Source organism: Protopterus annectens, chromosome 10.part0 (assembly GCF_019279795.1).
Source record: "Protopterus annectens isolate FY-2018-M chromosome 10.part0, PAN1.0, whole genome shotgun sequence".
In the NCBI taxonomy this organism is placed as follows: domain Eukaryota; kingdom Metazoa; phylum Chordata; order Ceratodontiformes; family Protopteridae; genus Protopterus; species Protopterus annectens.
The window spans coordinates 427,054,459-427,075,264 of record NC_056744.1 but is presented as its reverse complement, the minus strand read 5'-3'; positions in this window follow the sequence as shown (position 1 = coordinate 427,075,264).

The following is a 20,806-nucleotide window of genomic DNA, read 5'->3' as shown; positions in this document are numbered from 1 at the left end:
TCAGAGAAATTTTTTGTAAAATTCTGCCATGTACCAATCAGGGCCCGGAGCTTTGCCTAATTTGAGTCTGTTAATAGAAAGTTTAATTTCATCTAATTCGAGGGGAGATTTTTGGAGACATGTTTGGGAATCATTAAGTTGTGGGAATACCAGGTTATGAGTAAATTCCTTGAATTGTTTTCTAGAATCCTTATTGGGGAGATTGTGTATGCTTTTGTAAATTATAATGTCATAGTCAGTGTGCTTTAATGTTTCTTTATATTTAATTTCCTTTATCTTGGGTGGCCATTTTTGATATTAATTAGATTGGCAAGTGTTTTGGAGGGAGTTTGTGTACATTCTGAGTATTTATATAGCATTTTTAGTTTAGCAAGTGAATGTTTTTTCAAGTAAAGGTTGTAGAGCTGTTTTTTGCAAATCAATCATTGTTTTATGGGCCTCTTTAGAGTAGCTATGTTGAGGTTTTTGTTCAGCTTCTTTTAGTTATAGTTCTAATTTGACTTGGGAGGCATTGCTGTTTTTCTTACACTATGAGGCTTTTTGAATTATATAACCTCTTATAATAAATTTGGTAGATTCCCAATGTATGTCGTAGGGAGTTTGGGTAAGTGTAAGGTCCCTTTCAAGTTGGGTGAGAGTGGTCTTAATTTCTTTTATCACTTCATCAACTTGTAAGATGTTTGAGTTTAAGGTCCGATTGTTAAAGATGGAGGATCTTGGGTTAATTAAATTGGTGTTTATAGAGATATGAATTTTAGAGTGATCTGATATAGATCTTGGGTGGATCTTGTAGTGTATTTTGTGATGAGTGAGGGCTTGTGAAATTAAGAAAGCATCTATTCTTGACCAAGATTTGTGTCTTGACGAGAAGAAGGTAAATCTATTTATTGATTCATCATGTTACAAATACGTGTAAGGGTCTACTAATTCAAAAGTGTTTTGCAGTTCATCTAGAGCTATGGTAGTTTGTTGTGACTGATTATTTTGTGAGACCCGTCTTTATCATGGGTTCATTAAAGAGTATCATTCACCCCCTGTAATAATGTAATGATTCTGATATTTAGATGGAATGTTGAACATATCATAGATAAAGATGTGTTGGTTGGAGCAAGGGCCATAAATGTTGAGAAAAAGAATAGGTTTAACTAGTTTTGGATAGGTGCAGGTAAAAAAGCACCATCTGCCATTGGGGTCTGATTTTGTGAAGAGAATATCTCTTGAAAAGAATTACTGATAATGATAGCTACCCCCTTAGATGAAGTGTTATGACTGGCTCCAATGATACGTTTGAACCATTTCCTTTTCCTGTCATTATTCCAAAGCTCATCTGTCATATGAGTCTCTTGTAGACATGTTATATTGCATCTGTTTTGAAATATAAGGTGCATCATTAAGTTTCTATTTTTTTCCTGGAATTCATTTATATTCCATGAATCAATTGTTATCATTATAACAATTTATTTTTTTTTATTCTGGCAGTTGCTTAGCTTAACCCTTGGGAACAATTGGAAGAGAGATGAACCATCAATTTTAAAGGAGATTTTAAGTAGAGTGACATCTAATCCCCTAACTCCTAATCTGGTGCCTATCCACCCATCCCTCTAGAAAAGTATTTTGTTTTTCTCAGTGGGTGAAATGCTATGTAGCAGAGGGACAATCAAATAACAGCTTAACTTGTTCCAAATGTAAACAGCCATCTAAAATACACAAAGCTGCTCCTGATATAATGCCCTGAAAAAGGGAGATTATGCAGCTTAGCCCTTACCTGCATGGTGCATACAGAGTATTTTGCACATCTAAACCAAACTATTATAAATAGCTGTTAATACAACGAGTAGATAAGAAGTTAGAATATAACATTTCCAGGGAAGGTAATTTTTTAGTTGACTGTAGCAATCAACTATAGATAACATGTAAGAGGGGTGAGGTTAGACCTTCCCTAGTGATCATGTTGTGCCTAGAGAATTTCTAACTAGTAAGAACGTTTAACTTTTAGTTTAATCTGTTTAGATGAAACAGAGTAGTATTAGCAGAGGAGAAACATTAAGGTAATAACCAAAATGTATTGGGTCATTCAATTTAAGTGTCTAATGATGAGTATAAGACTTTTAGATGTAGCCCTGTTTGGAAGAAATACATAAGGAGGTTTGGGGCCAACAATAAAGGGAGTATATATTTATGTTAGTGTGTAAAAACACCATGTGTAACATACGTAAGAGGAGACCCCATTAAAACATGTAATAGATGAAGGTTTAGACATTAGTCTGGTAACAGTGCAATGATACTCCACCTTACTCCACTTTGAAGATAAAAAAAGACAGAATAACATAGTGAGCCATACATAGTATAGTGAGCAATATATATTATGTGAATACATCTACAGGACTCATTACTGCCCAGCATCACTATGAGTTAACAGAAGGCAATATTTTGATTACTGTAACCCAATAACGCATGCAGTTAATACTTTGTCATTTTAACACATGCTACTGTACAGTAAACTTAGTGACTAACCCTGAATAACAAAAGATGACTCCTACATTAAACATAATTATCTCGGTTGCTTTGTAGAGAATCAGCGGGTGCAAATCACAGGTTTCTCTAGCTCTCAGTAAATAAGACATCAGTGTTTGGACAGTGCACCTACGATTGCTGAAAAAACCCGGTGGTTAGTTAGTACTTTGATATAGAAAACAAGTTGGATGACATTAAAAGTACAAAAGGCCAAGGGACTGTCTGCTAATCGGGAGATATGCTCTGGATGCAGAGATTTGCTACTAGCTCTTGAGCAACCGCCTTCTTTGCTAAGAGGGAGGAATTATACCAAACCGATCTTGACATCACGACCATATACTTTACAGCAACAAAATGCGATTGCAATGCCCTTGCAACCTGCACAGCTATCTGGGGAAGTTACTAATAGTTCTGTAGCAAATCCTCTCTTACCAGGCTTAAGTCACGTTTGACCTTTGCAAATACTTTCACTGCTTCAATAGATCGATTTACTTTTTTTATAAAAAAAAAAAAAAAAAAAAAAAAGGAAAACCAGTGTTTCTGACAGTTTCCACTTGTATATTGATCTCAGTGAGGTTAGGGAGCAGGAAGTGATGTAGATAGAGTGCCAGGAGTAGGGGGAGGTTAGAGTTCAGCACAGCATCGTACATGGAGGAGCCTTCTGGGATATGAAATGTTGCAATACTGAGTTTTACCGGGAATGTGACATTTTAATAATTAGTTGAACTAGGAATGCCTTAAAAAGGAGGTTTCATGAAGAAAACTGCAGAGATCTTCCCCTTTTATTTAATGACTTTGTAAGGTAGGTCAAGTCATGCAGGATTATATTTGAACAGGTGTAAAAACATGGATTTGGCCTCCGCAGGGGTCTCAATTTGAATTTTGTTGTCTTTATAATAGAAAATTAGTGTTGCTGGGTATCTCATCTGGAAGCGGATATTGTTTTCCAGTAGGTACACACAATATTTGGAAAGATTCTGTCATTTTTGCTTGTATTCTAAAGGAAGTTCTTGTAGGAGGGTAATTTTATGTCCTCTCCATGTAGTGTTCTTTTTTGATTTAAAGGCTGATATTAAACTCTGAACATGTGCAGAGTTTAAGAGTCTAACATACATTTGTCTTGTAGTTTCAGCAATTTGGGTATGTCTGACAGATCTGTGAGCTCTTTCAATGATTATTTCATTCATTAGGTCTTTGTTGTCAAGAAGTGAGCTAAAGATCTCCTTTATTGTTGTACTGAGATGGGTATTTTCAACGGCTTAGGAATTCCTCTTATTATAATGTTGTTCAGATGACTTCTAGCTTCAAGATCTAGGATTTTTTGATGCGTGTCTTTGATGGCAGTGTCGCTTGATTGCAGATTTTGTTTTATTTCTTGGATTTTGATTTCATTATCCATAGTTTTAGCTTCATTCTGTTCCAGGTGCCTCATTATTTGATCCAGATTATATCCGAACGAGGTAAGTTTGTTCGAGAAACCATGAATTTTAGTTTGCAAAGGCTGCAGAGCTATTTTAAGGTCTTCATTTGTGAGAGACTGATCTTGTCTTGACCTAAGGGCAGGCTTTTGGGTGTTCTGCTGTAGTTTATTAGTTTTCTGCCTTTTAGTGGAGGTATCTTTTTCTGATGAAGCTATTAGAGACAATTTTGTTTTAGTAATTTGAGTTTCCATTAGATCAGCTTGATTAGCCATTACAATTGTATAGTTTTGATTAATTAGGCAGTAACTAGAGGTAGTTTTAAAGTTTTGTTTACAGATAAGAATATCCTTAGTTCTGTTGTTTCTTTGTTTGCTTATTTAGCCTCAATTACAGGGAAGCATCCACACCATGCAGTTCAGGCTGCAGTATCCAGTGAGTAGATTTTAAAATGTAAGAATGTTTTTTCTTCTAAAAAATAATGATAAAGAGAGATGATTCTTATTGCCTGCAGTCAATCATTTCTGTTTTTTGATTGTTCCCTTTGTAGGATGAGCCAGTAATAAGTTAGATATTGATCAAAGTTTCAGGAGCAGCACAGCTTATGTGCTTGCAGACCGTCCACCATCTTGGAAGTGACCAGATACAAGCATTTCTGATTTTATTTGATCATTCGATCCATACACATTAATATTTAGCTGCGGTACTCTTACATTTTAAACATATTCTAGTAAAACAATTATTGCCTCCCCATGCTTTATCAGGTCTGATGTCACAATTTTCATACTGGGGTAATTTCTAGTTGCTTATTTTTTGCTAAACACCATTTTGAATACCATGCAGTCACATGTATTGTTACACTAGTTTTTAATGATTTTTGCATTTTATAGATTTGTTTTCCCTTTGTTTTCACAAGCTTAGTCTTGAATACTTCCATCTCCTCTGTTGTAGATATCAACTGCACAATCAACATCTCATAGGTTCAAAGGTTTTAACTAAATTTTATGGCGAATGAGACCATTGAGAAGCTGAGACAAATTGCCCAATATTAAGGGACACTAGCAATGTCCCAATGTTAAGGAGATTTTTCTCCACATATCCACAATGAAAATTTGTAAACACCCTTCCAATCATCCAGACTGGTTTTAAATGTTGCTAGGGAAGAGATATGCTTGGTGGTAAGGACATCCTATTCCAAAAATGGGGTATACATTGGGTTAGGTATCTGTCATGTCGTTTGGTGAAGCTAGTGTGGTAGTACAGGTATATGTCTCTCAGATGGGTGTTTGCTTTACTACTGGTTATATTTAAAAAATGGAATTCAAAGAGTGCTGTGTCTTTTTTTCATGTAAGGCTAAGCAGAGATTACCCCTCATTAATCTGTATAACACTGAACAGAGGGAAAGAGTGTCTAGCCTAATAGACTAGCTAAGCATACTGAGAGTTGAGATCTTTTTGGTGAGCTAGTTTAGGTGTTTAGCAAGGTACATGCTGAAGGATATGTTTTATTCAATGATGGGCCTAATAAAGGATGAATAATGCGGGACCATAACTTCTGTGTATCACGATAGGATATCATGAAGTGTAAACTGTGCAGGGTAGAAGAAATTTCTGAGCAGCACAGAGAAAATAGATAAACAAGACTCTGATATCAAAATATATTTCTATGCTATACCATATATATATATATATATATATATATATATATAGATAGATAGATACACACACACACACACATATATATGTATATGTATATATATATATATATATATATATATATATATATATATATATACACACACACACACACACACACACACACACACATATATATATATATATATATATATATATGTATCTAAGGGTCTACTTGAGATTACCGAAATCTCAGTAGATCGACACACTAAACAGCTTCCCTGTAAGGCCTTATACCAACATTTGATCAAACACAAAACAGCAAACTTTATGTTCATGATCATTGATAAAATTATGGGGAATAGACACAACCAACAAGGTTGGCAAAGTATACTCAGTCATAAAGAGAAATATTGGATTATCCATTTAGGAGCATTATTTCCGCTAGGTCTTAATGAACATTTGGGCTAAATGATTGTATACTCCAACCTTAAGCTTTATGGATATAAGACTTGTTTCATTCCATCTGGTTATCTACTATGTAGTTAGATTTGTATATGTACTACTCAAATATGGTATTGTCATAGTTATTTATATTGACATACTTTAATGGTGGTTTTCTTCATTATTATGAAGACAACCAGTGTTGTAGATACCAAGCTGAATCATTAATATCTATACCCCTGTTAATCACAAATAAGAACAATTGTTTTGTGTATTGTGTACACCACCCTTATGGTTGCATAGGTTATTGTGCTTGTACTCCTGTTAGTATTGGAATATTCTCATCTCCTTATACTATATAGTTCAGCAACTTTTACTTGATATATGGTATAGGTAGTTTTAATACTTATTCTAGTGTCTACAGTCATGCTTTTTATACTAACATTATGTGTGACAAACTGTTCTGCAATTGGTTTAGATGTTTATACTCCATGACATTAATAGGCAGTATATCTCTATAGTTTTAGCATTTACACCAGTTACACATATAGAAGTGATAAAAATTATCTATCTATGGATGTCCATATTTTGTTTCTAAATTTTATTAAGTTCTCTGTTGCTCATTTGTTATGCACAAACATGAAATGCACTTTTTTTCTATTGGTCCTGAGCTATTTATAAGCATCCTTTGAAACCGGTGAGCTGTTTTTCTGTCTGTCTTCCTCACTGAAGAAGGTATTTGCCGAAACTAGTTTGAGGACTGAGCTACTATTTCAGTGCTTTTCTAGCACCATTTTGCTTTAAATAAATTTTGGACTTGGAACTTTCAGTGCTGACCTTTGGTGTGTTTTTCAGTAGACAGACTACCTTTATGCACTGGAACCATGACTGCCTTCTGCATACTTTGGGGCATACCTTACTAGCCAAAAAACATCTGTGACTATTCAGATTATCTTAACAGACTTTCTGTTATACAATTATTTTTTACCTCACACTGAATATTTTTCCTCTGATTAAGGAGTCACCCAGTTTTTTTTTATTGCATTCTTGAACTTTGTGTCTTAATTCTGTAGTACAAACATCAATATTTTGGTCTCCTTACATTTTTCAGAAAAATACATTTCACATGTAAGCAAACATACTATTTGAGTTGAAGTAATAATGGAATTGATTTTTCAATACTGCCAGCAGGTCCTTTCATCTTCTTTTAGAGTTTAGAGAACATGCATTTTGTACCTAAATGGCTTCATTGACTATAATGTAAAGATTCACAGGATGTTGGATATTTTATGGCTTATTGATAAGAACACGTAGGTTATCCAACTGGTAGATGAAGTTAGAACTATAGACCTTCAACTCCCTGAGCTTCAACTCACTGTCGATCTGAGTTCCTGCATAGGAAATCACTGTTGAAGAGTTATGCAAGAATTGATTCCTTTTTGGGGGGAACTTCCCCCTATTATGAGTAAGTGCAACCTCAGAGTTGGTATATATAAGTTTGGAGATGTGGAGAGCTTGCCCCCTCCCCAGTCTGGGGTGCAGAGGAGCCCCCCCCCCCGCAAAATACTTTAAAATGTGTTTTTCAGCAACATGTTTTAGTGAATGCAACTGGGGGGATTCTGATGCTCAGTGTATTAGCTTTCGTCCACTCATAGTAGAAGCAAACGCTTGCTGAAGATGCAGCTCAGTCTTCTTACTTTGTGGTATTCAGTCCAAGAAACATTCCACTTCTATTTCAGGGCCAGTGGTCACTGAAGGCTTGCCATTTCCTGTCAAAACTTGAAGAAATTGTCTCGAAAGCACTATAACAATATTAGATATGTCTTTTTATACAAATGCAAGTAATGGAATTATCTGATTCAAGTAATGGAATTCTCTGATTCTCAAATAAATTGGTTAGTTTTCTTGCATGCCACAAACATCTGAAAAACAGATTTAGATATACCTAACACTTGGTCAGGCTCTCTACTATGGTGTGAATAATAAGTAAAAAATCCAGTACAAAAGAACAAAACCATGAATAGACAAAATAAATAAATTGGATTTTTTTTCTCTACTGAGGTAGTGATGCTGTGGTAGCATTGTCGACTCACAGTAAGACGTTGTCCTGTTCGATTCTCAGCTAGAGCGTCTTCTGTATGGAGACATGTGTGAATGGGCGTACCTTCGTTGAAGGTTGTGCATCAGGGCCGGCAACTCGGCACGTAAAAATCTACTGCCAATCATTAGCGGACTGGAGTTTTGCTGTGGCGACCCCTAACCGGGAAAAGCTGAAAGACACAACAACTAGACTGAAAAAAAGTACTTAAAAATGGTCCTATTGAAAGAATGTCAGATCTGCAGTGGAAGAAGCTTTTTAACAAGCAAGTAAAGATGGAATGTCGAGGCACTGAATATATAATCACACACACATACATCTTCTTGAAGCTTTTACTCCCAAGTACAAGTCGCAACCCAGTCATGTGACTCACAGTCCAGACTATTAATAATTTTTAAAGAAACATTATATCACTTCTGTTATAGGAATACAGGAACATACTAGGCAAGTGATCACCGAGACTGTAAGCTTGCAATAATCACTTTTAAGCAGACAAACTTAACAATTCTTGACAGCCTTTTCAAGCATTTAATAACTCTTACCTTACAAACTGAGCAGGGCTGTACATGACAATCCTGATGCAGATTTGTGTCTACCCATCCAGTCATCAAGACAAGCCTTAGAGGTAGCTAAAGTAAACCATAAAAACAATTAATGAAATAAAATTTTAGTAATCCATGCTTAAAGTCCATGATGTAGAAGATTACAAATTATTCCTCCTATATTTCATAGGAACAGAACAGTATAATAGAGGTTTCCTGAAATTTCCATATATAGGAATATAAACCACTGTCAGTTGCTCTGACTAATGAATGAGTATATTAATTTAAAGATGGTGTGGGAGACATCACACACAGAGGGAATACTTATCAAGCATTCTTTTATTTTGTCATATAAATAACACAAAACATATACTAATAACAAAAGTTCTGCCACCTAGAAATAAGAAAGCATAGACTCTAAAAATATAAAGCAGTAAGAAAAAATAAAACAAAAATAATATCATAAAAGAAAAGTAAGGAATATAAACCTGCAACCAGTCCAAAAAAGAGTTTCATATGTTCACCACCATTTATTTAATGGAAATTCAGGTAATAAGTTTGGTTTTCACTGAACCAACAAAAATCTTTTAATATTTAAATAAGCCAAAATTATTTATTTAATTAGTTGTTTATTATCCATTTGTTTACAGGGTTAGTCTGACTGGACACTAGGTGACCATTTTCAGCAGAGGCCTGGGGAGAAAAGCTCCAATTACATAGCAAAAAAATATTAAAAATAATTAAAATTATATAAACATAGCTATTTTGTACAAAGAGCATAGAACACATAAAATGAGTAAAAATCAGAGTTTTACAATTGATGCAGCATACAGTGGGTAGAATATTAAGAAACAATTAAACAAGATATTATACAACAAATATACAATTGCTTGAGCATACATTCAAAAAGAAGTTTCCATAAACAAACAGGGTCATAAACTAAAAATCATAACTATAAAGGTGGCCTAAACACCTGGTTCACAGTATTATGCACTAAGTAAAACTACACAGTACACCTGCGATCTAGGGATGTTGAAAGTCAAGAACAGGTGAAATTAGTCTTGTTCTGTACATGAACATATCCCAAATTTTGAATAGAAGATCTTTTAGTAGGGATTTGAAAGTATTTTTACTATTTAGACATATAATGTCAGGGGGTAGAGAGTTCCAGGCCTTAGCAACTGCATAGGAATAAACAGATTGGCCTGAGCTATGTAAGCAATTGGTAACAGTTAGTAGGGTGGTATTGGAAGATCTTAGTTGATGTGCAGTATTATGGAAGGTGAGCAGACCAGAGAGGGCAGGTATATCATTTGGTTGGTATAGCAGTTGATGGGTCAGGAGAAGTTGATTGTATTTTAGTAGGTTATGGAGTTCTAACCATACTAGTTGTCTTAGGGAGAGGCAGTGATGAGAATGAAACTTAGCGTTGGTTGCAAATTTTGAGATTTTATTGTAGCAGGTAGATAGTTTCAGAAGGTCAGATTTGTTTAGGTTGGTTAGAACTGTGGAAGCATATAGTAAAGTGGAGAGTAGATGGGTATGAGAGATAGTGATCTGGGATTCCTGTGTGAGGAAGCTCTTGCAGCGGTTGAGTGAACCTAGTTTTTTATGAACTTTGGCAATTGTTAGTGGTATATGTCGAATCTTAGGTTTTGGTCAATAGTTACACCTAGTAGTTTGGCTTGGGTTACTGGTGTGATAAGGGTATTTTTGGAGGATGTTATTGAGAATGGTGAGGTAGGGGTGAAAGTTTTGGATGGGTGGAAGATCATGAGTTGTGTCTTAGATGGGTTTAGTATGAGTTGGGAGGAATTTAGCCATTTTTCTATAGTAGTAAAGGCTCCCTGAGTTCTGTCTTGGAGTAATTGTAGAGAGGGGGCTGAGCAAATAAGCGTGGTGTCATCAGCATACTGTACTATATTAGTTTGTTGGGTAGCCGAGGAGAGGTTGTTGGTAAAGATGGAAAATAGTAAGGGACCAAGAATGGATCCTTGAGGAACATCTTGTCCCACTGCGAGGAGAAGGGAGAGAGAGTTATGCCATTTAACAGCTTGTTGCCAGAGGGACAGATAATACTTAAACCACAGTAGAGAGGAGTTATCCAGATTGAGCTCAGAGAGAGTCACTAGTAATTTGCAGTGGGATACCGTCTGAAATGCCTTTGACAGGTCTAGGAAGACAACAAATACTAAGCTACCAAGATTTCTTTGTTGGTTGACGTGGTCAGTAAAGGATATAAGGGCAGAAGTGATACAATGGCTTGACTGAAATCCATGTTGGGAATTTGCTAGCAGGTCATATTGAAGAAGATGATTCAATAGCTGGGTGTGTACACATTTTCCTAGATTTTTGATAGGGGAGATAGTGTAGCTATGGGGAGATAAGTACTAAGTTCTGTTGAGGATACACCTTTGTGTAGGGGGAAGACGTAAGAAATTTTCCAGAGAGAGGGGACAGCATGTTTATCCATGGATCTATTGATGAGTATGGAAATCGGGTATCCAATGGCAGAGGTGGTAATCGTGAGGTAATCAGCAGGGAGTTTATCGGCAGCGAGAGAAGCGATGGAATTCTCATACCATCACTAAAACCCCTAGTCATCTTACAAAAAGGTTTAAGTGTATCTGGAATATCAGTATATATTGTATATTATCATAAGTAAAATGAAAGGTTTAAAGTTTATAAACTCAGTTTTTATAGCAACATTTTTTGAAAATTTTCTTCCCAACCATTCACTTAGTAAACTTTCATTGTTTCTGTTTCTCATTTACTCTGGAAAAATGATAGAGCTATTTACATATAATAATTCTTATTTATTTTTTGTCAGTTTTTTATCAGATTCTAATATATTGCCTTTAATTTAATGGTATAACAATCATATATATACAGGCAGTCCCCGGATTAAGGATGAGATCTGTTTTTTTAGTCTGGCCTTAAGACAAATTTGTATATAAGTCGAAACAAGTATATATAGTTCTTATTATGTGTCAAATATTTGCCTCAGTCTAGTATTTATTTTACTTTTCTTTGCATATACAACATTTTAGAAACACAAATAAAAAAAAATCTTTAACGTAATACTCTATATTGTAGTAATAATAATAATTGTACAGTGTAATAATACAGTAACTATGTTCATACACTACAGTGAAGTAGAACATTCCATACAAAAAATATGTTAAACTTACCTCTTTTTAAGCTTCACTTCACATTTCTATACTACATGTATCACCCAGGAATGTTTTCCACTCTTTTCTGAACTTTCAGACCTCTGCCAGGCCTCCTACTGTCACCTAGACCCTAGTGAGCTGCAATGTTATTTGCCTATTCTACTGTAAGTACAGTAACTGCTTCAGTACTGTACTCTACAAGACAGTAGTCTTGAGCAATCAAACTACCAACACAGTGATCTCTTAACCAATCAGATCTCTTGTTCTGCATGAAGGCAGAATTAACTGCTCTAACAAGATGTGCAAGCAGCTTCACAAACTTTAAGGATTTTTATTTATTTTCATCTTATTTCCAGCATTGTGGCAGCCCATTCTTATCTATGGGTTGTCCTTATTTCAGATGTCTGTAACCCGGGGACTGCCTGTATATTGTATTACCTGATATAAATTTGATCAGTAGTCAGGTAATAAATTAATTAATAGTATACTAATAAATTATTTATAATGTTTTTACATGGAGTATTCTTTCTGTCTGGCAAAGTGCCACTGGGAAATTATTTAAAAAAAGAGTTTCTCCGCCATTCGTAATAAATGTACAATTTTATACAACATAAATATCTCATTGCAATACGCTTTTAAATATTTAGGAAATATAAACTGAGTTAGCTCTGTAAGTATGTCCCCTGCCAATGAAATCTTACCAGAACAAATGACATCATATATCAATGTATAATCCTATTCTTTATTAAACTGAACGTGTACTAAGTTCGACGACATAATTAAAAACAGTAGTTAAACAAACTCGTATGATTTTAATGAGAGCAATAGTACTGGTTATGGGATTCTAGGGGACGTCTGTTGTAAATGATATTTAGAGAATCGCAGTTTAAGTCTATTGACCCAACATAATACCAGTAGGCATAATACATTATGAATTTGGAATAAACTTGGAAGAATATACATTTTCAAAACATTAATGGCTGAAACTGAGGAAATATAAGATTATAATTGCTGAGTCTTTCTTTCACTGGCAGTTTGGAATAATCGTATGTTAAATGCTGTGTAGTAGTAATATCTGCACCATATGACAATGTAAAATATTGTAGATTGTGCGTTAAAATCATCCATAGATTGATGGTAATCCAAACATTCATTGTTTAATTTATGGCAAATTAGGCAAGTATTGTATTTCATTAAATGCATTTATGATTTTTTTTTATTTCTTCTCTACGTCAGATACTAAATATGATTGAAGTATTGCCATATGCAATTAAAGTTAATCATGCTTCATTTCCCTGAATGACATTTGTTATTTTATCTGCTTAACCTCATGGGTCCCTAACACCAATTCAATATCAATCAAACTTACTGAGTTAAATTGCTCAAGCACTCTATCCAGCACAAACATTTAAAATAAATATTTTTGCAGAGGCAAGTCTCTCATAACCTCAAAGTTATATGTACTACCTCATTTTTAGCACAAAAAGAAGTAAAGAGGGAAATTAAAAATATGTTGGCATAATCTTAGAAATGTCATTGGAGGGTTCAACACTGGGGAGTTGAACTTGAGCAGATGAAACCCATCCATTCTGGATTCCATGAGGTGTAAGTAAGCCATTTTATCCAAACATAATAAAAAAAAAGTTTAATGAATATCCTTGGATAACTATATTATTAATATAAAGAATCAGGTTTGTACAGTATTAACATTTATCTTTGCTATTTGAATATATATATTCTTTGTAAAAGTGATGCATATTTGTATATGGCTTAATACTGCTATGTAGATAACAAATATATCCTGTTTAGAGTGTGAAATCCTCTTTAAATATACTTTTATTATACCAAAATGTTTATTTTTCTATTACATTGGAAATAATGAATCATAGCTTGAAGGAAATTATTTACCTATGCCAGTCTTCTACAGTGACAAAAGCTAAACTGAGTATTACAGTAGATTTCATTTAAGGATTACAGTATTTGTTTTACTAATCACTTTCAACAACATTCTGTTTTTTTTAAGAATTCATACAGGCCTAAAATGAGACAAATGTGGCAGCGTCTGTCCTTCCTTTTTTATAGATTCTATTTTTACAATTTAAGACAACTGGAAATGTATTCAGTTTAAAAACATATATGGCTTTAAAACCAATCTTAGAATACATTATCGCGGTTTCTGGCTATGCCATTGCTCAACCCCACCTGACTAGCCTATGTACCTATTTGTATCATCTTTGACTTGTGTGCCATATAATTTCCCCTAACTGATCTTTTACCTTACATTGCAATGTGTACTTTCTCTCTATATATTGTACATAGAAGCATTTATGTTTAATACAAATAATACTATCTCTTTGAAGTGCTATGTCTTGCCACTCTACTCTAATGCTACTCTACTCCTGCCTCTGCTTTGTCTTCTTCCTCTTTTTGTTTCTTGTCTGACTTTTGTTTTAGTTCAACTGTCTTTTCACCTTGCTCTTTGTTTTAAACCTTTGCATTACTTCTGTTTCATTTAATCGTTTGCCTTAAAATCCATGCAGTATGTTACATGTTGTAATCATATAATGTACATAACTAATAATTTCTTCCTAAAATATTGTGTTAATCATTAGGTACTTCCTTTAAATGCTACCTTCTGAAATATCTTGTAATGTCAAATAAATTTGTAGACCATTTTGTTTCATTTACAGTATAGTGAATTGTTTCACAATGGAAATGATGATACACTTCTCACTGGGCCTCCTGCAAAAGGGAGTCTATCTTGACAGAATAAAACTTTCATGGTAGACAAATCCAAACACATAAATAAATATAAGGCACTACCACAAGTAAATACATGCCAGTGTCTCACCACACACTTGCTCACTGCCATTTGCTTGAAAAAAAAAAACAAATGACTGAACCCCCACTAGACTAATCTGCCATAACTACTGAACTGTTCCAACATAAAAATTTACAGCATCCAGAAAGACCCACCAGAGACCTTACTCTAGTCCTAAAACTTCCACCCTATTGATAACTTGTGTCCTAACTCCCCTACCATAAAACATCACTCCACATCCATAACTCTAAAGTCCACAATCACTCCCTAAATCTAAAACTGCAAGCCCCCTCCCTAAGTCTAAATTCCACAATTTCTCTCTAACTTTAAAACTCTCTTCCCGCACTTTAAACCTGGAACTCCCTTCCTGTTCCCCAAACCTAAACCTTCCCCAAACCTAAAACTCCCTTCCTTCTTTCTACCCTAAACTCTGCTGTCTAACACAAAGTCACCTTTCTGATCACTGCCCTAATCTATACTCCACCCCACATGAGTTCCAAGATTCTCAAGTCCCTGGCTTTGAAACCATGTTTTCTTAGTGCTTAGCCCTTAAGTGTTTGCAGTACAACCTACATATACATTTTTTGTTTCCTTCCTTGACTCAGTTATACTTACATTCTAAAATTATCCTATGCAGTCATTGTCAAAAACAAGGTATCTGCTTTATTTAATAATCAATATAACTCTTGACAGTTAGTTTGTTCAACCCAGGACTTTTATTCTTTTATAAAATTTATTTCATTATAAAAAGCCATTGGTTTCTTTGATATATTACACACCTTCCTAGGTGTTTGCAACAACCATGTTTTGAGTACCTTATCCTTCTATCCTTTCATGTTATAAATCTTATTGAAATGATTACTTGATATTTGTGAAATCAAATTTGTCTACTTTTAATAGGTTCATAGTTTTATATGTTCTTAGGTGTTTAGTAGTCTTACAACCACAAGGGCCTTTTTAAGTCTAGCCATGCATCTCAAATCTCTGACAAGTTCTGGTAACATTGGTAAGTGTAAGCAGGGGCTTGTGAGATGAAACATTTGCAAGCAGTGGTCTGGAAATTGAACTGTTTACATGGTGCCTGTGTCCATTAGAGACATAGGTGCTAAACCTGGTCTGAATTTCCTGTTCCCTATCCAGGTGTCCAAATTACACTTGAACTGGGTTAGGCAGGAACTCTGTTTCACATGGATGGCGAGCTTGTTCCAGAAAAGAGGTAGTCTCTAGGATACATACCTGTCTCCCCATCAGGACATATATATATCATGAGGGATGTTTAAGTCTTGAGAATGGGTAATTCTGGTGATGTCTGTTTTGCCAATGTAGGATCTGACAGTGCCTTTTATTCCTGACATAAATCTCCCCTCAATAGCCTGTAGGAGACAGAATACAGGGATAGGGTATTGAGGCAGTCTGCAAAGGACATGTTACTTGGATGTGTATTCTTTTAGGGAAGAGCCTCTGTGGACATTCCAATTGTTGGATGTGCCTGGTTGGTACATACCAAAGGGGACATTGTACTCAATAATCGGTCTGTTGAATGCTGAATATAGGGCAACAATGACCTCCTTGGACCTAAATGCCACACCTTGTTTATTTTTTTTTCCATAATCTTTATTTATTTTATACAATAAAATGCTTTTTCCAGTAAATGTTGACAATAACAGTAACCTGCCAGAGTAATTAATAAGAAAATAAACCACAAATAACTATGTTGCATATATTTACAGACATGTCATTCACTTTAATAAACAGAAAAAAACAAAAAGAAAAAAATTATATCTGTGATATTTAGTAGAGATGCGAAGGGAGGACCATAGGTAAGAGAAATGGGATCAGTAGATCTAGAGAAAGACTTATTAATGTACTTTGGAAATAAGTAGTTAGTTATTTAAGAGTTAATTCTAGGGTAGGGAGATTGGAGGATACTTGGGAAGAAATAAGTTAGGAATACTAGAGGTTGGATGAATATTGCCAAATAGGATTGAATACTGAGTCCCAATATTCAATGAATTGAGAGTGTGCTTTACAGTTAAACACTGCAAGTTTATGAGCTGTCAAATGTCTGATTGCTATTTGTTTAACCCACCCATCTAACAGATTATCTGTCTACCCAATTTAATGTGATATATAGTTTAACCAGTATAAAAAGGGTAATCAAAATGCGGGTTTGTACTGTAGTCAGACCAGGGGGAGAAATGTAAATCAAGGTAAATTCACATGACAGCGTTAATTTTTCATACCCCATCTTTTGTAGATGTACCATTAGGGAATTCCAAAGTTTATAAGCACACTTGTAGCTCCAGAATATATGGAGGAGATCAGCTCTCTGAGATTTACAGTAAGAACAAAAGGGTGAAATCGAGGGATTAAATTTATGTAAAACTGTAGGAATGAGGTATGCACTAATTATAATCATGAGCTGTGTATATGAAAGTTTTTTTCAGGGGGATTAATTTGGAAGTTAATTTTATAGACTGTTTTATTTGATAAGTAGAGATGGAGGGGAGGGTTGTTTTAACACAATAGTATGAAAATAGGATATCATTCTGGTATTTAATTGCAATAATCAGGTTGTATATACTTGAGATAACTTTTTTCCATAATAACATTAATTTCCAGAGGGGTTTACAAATCTCTATATCTTTATCTACTAGGTTATTATTAGATAAGAAACCAGAGCACAATTCTTTAATCTATCTTAAAATAATAATATAGCTTTTATTTAAATTTAGTTTGGATCTTTCCTCCATGATGGTAGAATTACGAGAGGGAAAGAAGTCAAGCACTCGCTTTTCTTTTAACAGCGGAAAGTTGATTAAGTTTAACACTGAGTATTAAATTTTAGATTTGGATTAAGGTATATAGGATGCAGAGTTGCAAAAGCAGTAGATAATTTTAGTGATACAAATAGTTTTTGTAAATTGGTTATAAAAAATGTTATTGAGGTAAGCACTTTATAGGTTATCAAGTTCCTTTTATCAAGAAATGGGAGAACTTTAGGATTAAAGCTGAGTGATTTAGCATATTTATGGTACAATTCTAACCATAAGGGTGACCATGAATTTCCATTCAGATCATGTTCAGCCATTTTTAATAATCTGCTACTGTTAATGATGTCAAAATATAGTCTGAAATCTGGTAGATTACATCCACCATTTACTTTCAGCTGCATTCGTTTATAATAAGAGATCCTAACGGTTTTAGAGGACCAAATAAATTTAGTCAAGTTCGAGTGTAACCTTTTAAAGAATTTGTTATATATTATTACTTGAGAAGCCATAAATACATATAAAAATTGAGGTAATATGTTCACCTTTACAACTGCGACTTTTGACAAGAAAGATAGTTTTAGATTATCCCACCTAGTACAATTTTGTAATATATTTTGCCATGTTTTAACAATATTATTTTGATAGAACTCTGTCATATTTTGATAAAATGAAATCCTCAGATATTTTATGGATTGTTTTATTTTAATTGTAATTGGGCAGGGGTATAATGATAGTAATTTGGTTGAGTTTAGAGGGAATATTGCAGATTTGTCTAGATTCGGTTTATAATTAGATAGGTTTGAAAAAGTTTTGCTAGCCTTCAGTAGTTTTGGTATATCAGAACTTGGTAAAGTGAAGTATAAATTCAGATAATCTGAAAATGTTGTTAGGATAATTCTGGAGTTAAGGATTATTGGGGGGGATGATAGGTAGCTTGCTTTATCAGTATAAACAAGAGTTCCATTCCATGTATAGATTAAAAAGATGTGGGGATAACAGGCAACCTTGTCTAGTTCCATTCTTAATGACAGTTCTGTTAGATATACTTTTATTTATGTAAAGGACATTGCAAGCCTTTTCATATAATGTTTTAAAAAATTGGATAAAACTTGGAGGGAATGCAAAATAAGGTAAGACCAATAGCAAGAAATATTTGTTAAGTTTGTCAAAAGCTTTATATGTGTCCATAACTAATGCAAATATTGGGTAGTTCTTCTGGTGGGAAAATTGCATAAGTTTTTCCAAAGTAAGAATACTGTCATAGGTTTGTCTAAATGGAGTAGACCCCCAATGTTCTGGTGATATAATATATGTTATTATAGATTTCAGTCTATTAGCCATTATTGTTGTGAGTATTTTGACATCTAGGTTTATTAAGGAAATGGGTCTGTAGCTCTTAGGATCCATGGGATTAACATTTTCTTAAATAATAAAGATAGTTTTCGAAGAGTTAAAGTGGAAATCTGCATTGTTATTATTAATTATGTAGTTGAAAATAAATAGCAATATTCTAGAAACTTTTGAGCAGAAGGCTTTATAAAATTCTGCTGTGAAGTTATCTGGACCTGGTGCCTTATTGGGTTTTAAATTATTTATTACATGATTATCTCCTGTTGAGATATGGGGGCTGAGAAATTTTTTTGTTTATCATGGTCAAAGTTTGGAAAGTTCAAGTTTTGTAGAAAATAGGTTTTAACTTGTTCTGATTCACAGGAATTTTCTTCCTATAAATGGGCAGTCTATTCCAGAGTCTGGGGAGTCTCTAGGTAAGGAACCTATCCCTCCAGCATGTTTTGTTTATTGTGATGACAAGGTTTAGATCCCTGGAGCATGTGGCTCTGAGGGATTGGGATTTCTTTAAATGTAGCATGTCCAACAGCTCTGGATTTGACATAGCCTTGCTCTGAGTAGATGATATGCGACAGAGTATAGCTGGAGATTTTTAAGATGGTCAGCATAGGGCATCTGCTTTACGCCTTTGATTCTTTTAGTGAAGTATTTCTGCGGCCTTTCCAGTTGTTGCAGATGTCTTGAGAGGTGCATACCAAATGGGGCATTGTATTCTATAATGGGTATAATGAGGGCTGAGTACAGTGGGACAATGACCTCCTTTTTTTCTGGATGAAAAGCCCTTAGTGATGAGGTGTGTCACATAGAAGGATTTCCTGACAGTTGTGGCGATGTAGTTATCGAAGGCAAGACCACTGACCACCTGTGTCCCTAAGTCTCTTATCACACTTTTGGTGTTTAATTTACTGCCACCTATGTGGTAATTCACGGGTACATGTTTTTTCCCCAAAGGGGATAACTACACATTTCTTGGCATTGAGCTTGAGCCCATGGCTCTGGCACCAAGCATCTGTTTCTGTAAGGCCCTTTTGTAGAGTATTCACATCAGTTTTGTTTTTTCTGAAGTTTTCATAAGTTGTTTAGAAGTTCTTGGTCTTTTTGGGATAGTTTCTTTCTCTGGAGAGTCTAGAACTGAGAATTTTGTTTTAGTGGTTAAAGTTTCCATGCTTGAGTTGTCGTTGGGCATTGTAGTATTTCCTTAAATAACCATATGTAGTATAAGGCCATTATTACCATGTGGCTATTTGTCAGATGCTCAGTCCCAAAGAATCTATTTCTTCATTAGTTCAGCAGTTGTTTTTAGAGCATAACATTACCAAGGTAGTGAAATTAAAATTAGATTTAGATTTTTATTTTTTAGATTTAAGATCATTTCTGCTCTTTTTCAGGTAGATTTAGATTTTTATTTTTAGATTTAAGTTAATTTCTGCTCTTTTTCTGGTAGATTTTCCTGAAGATTTGGACAGAGCCAGGAATAGCAGTGTCTATAGGACAGCAGCCATCTTTTTCTCCCCACACCTTTGTTTATAAGTTGCACAACACAGAATGATTCCCTCATTTCTGTAAACATTTGATGGTCAAAGACGAGATTACTATATATGTGTGTCTTTTAAAATATCATAACACCTACTGATCTAGCCATACCATTGATTCATGCATCTCTTTGACCCAGTTATATAAATTGCTTTATACCCATAATTTGCTAATCATTTAATTGAATTTTTTATTTAAAAAAATGTTCTTTCTTTCTTAAATTTGCAAATATCCATCTCTACATTGGCAAGACATGCATCCAATTAACATTTGTAGAAGCTTCTTTCAATGGTATAGTATGTTATTATTCATTTTTTTCAAAAAGAGCATAAATGAGACTGGAATTTACGTCCATTATGTTGTTAATCACAAGTACAATAATCATTAAATATTTAAACATTTTTGTATATGATACATATACATTATGAGCTTTTCTTACTTATACATTTTGTACAGAGCACCAGCAACACTACCTTAAATTTAAACTTTTGATCATGTAAGAAA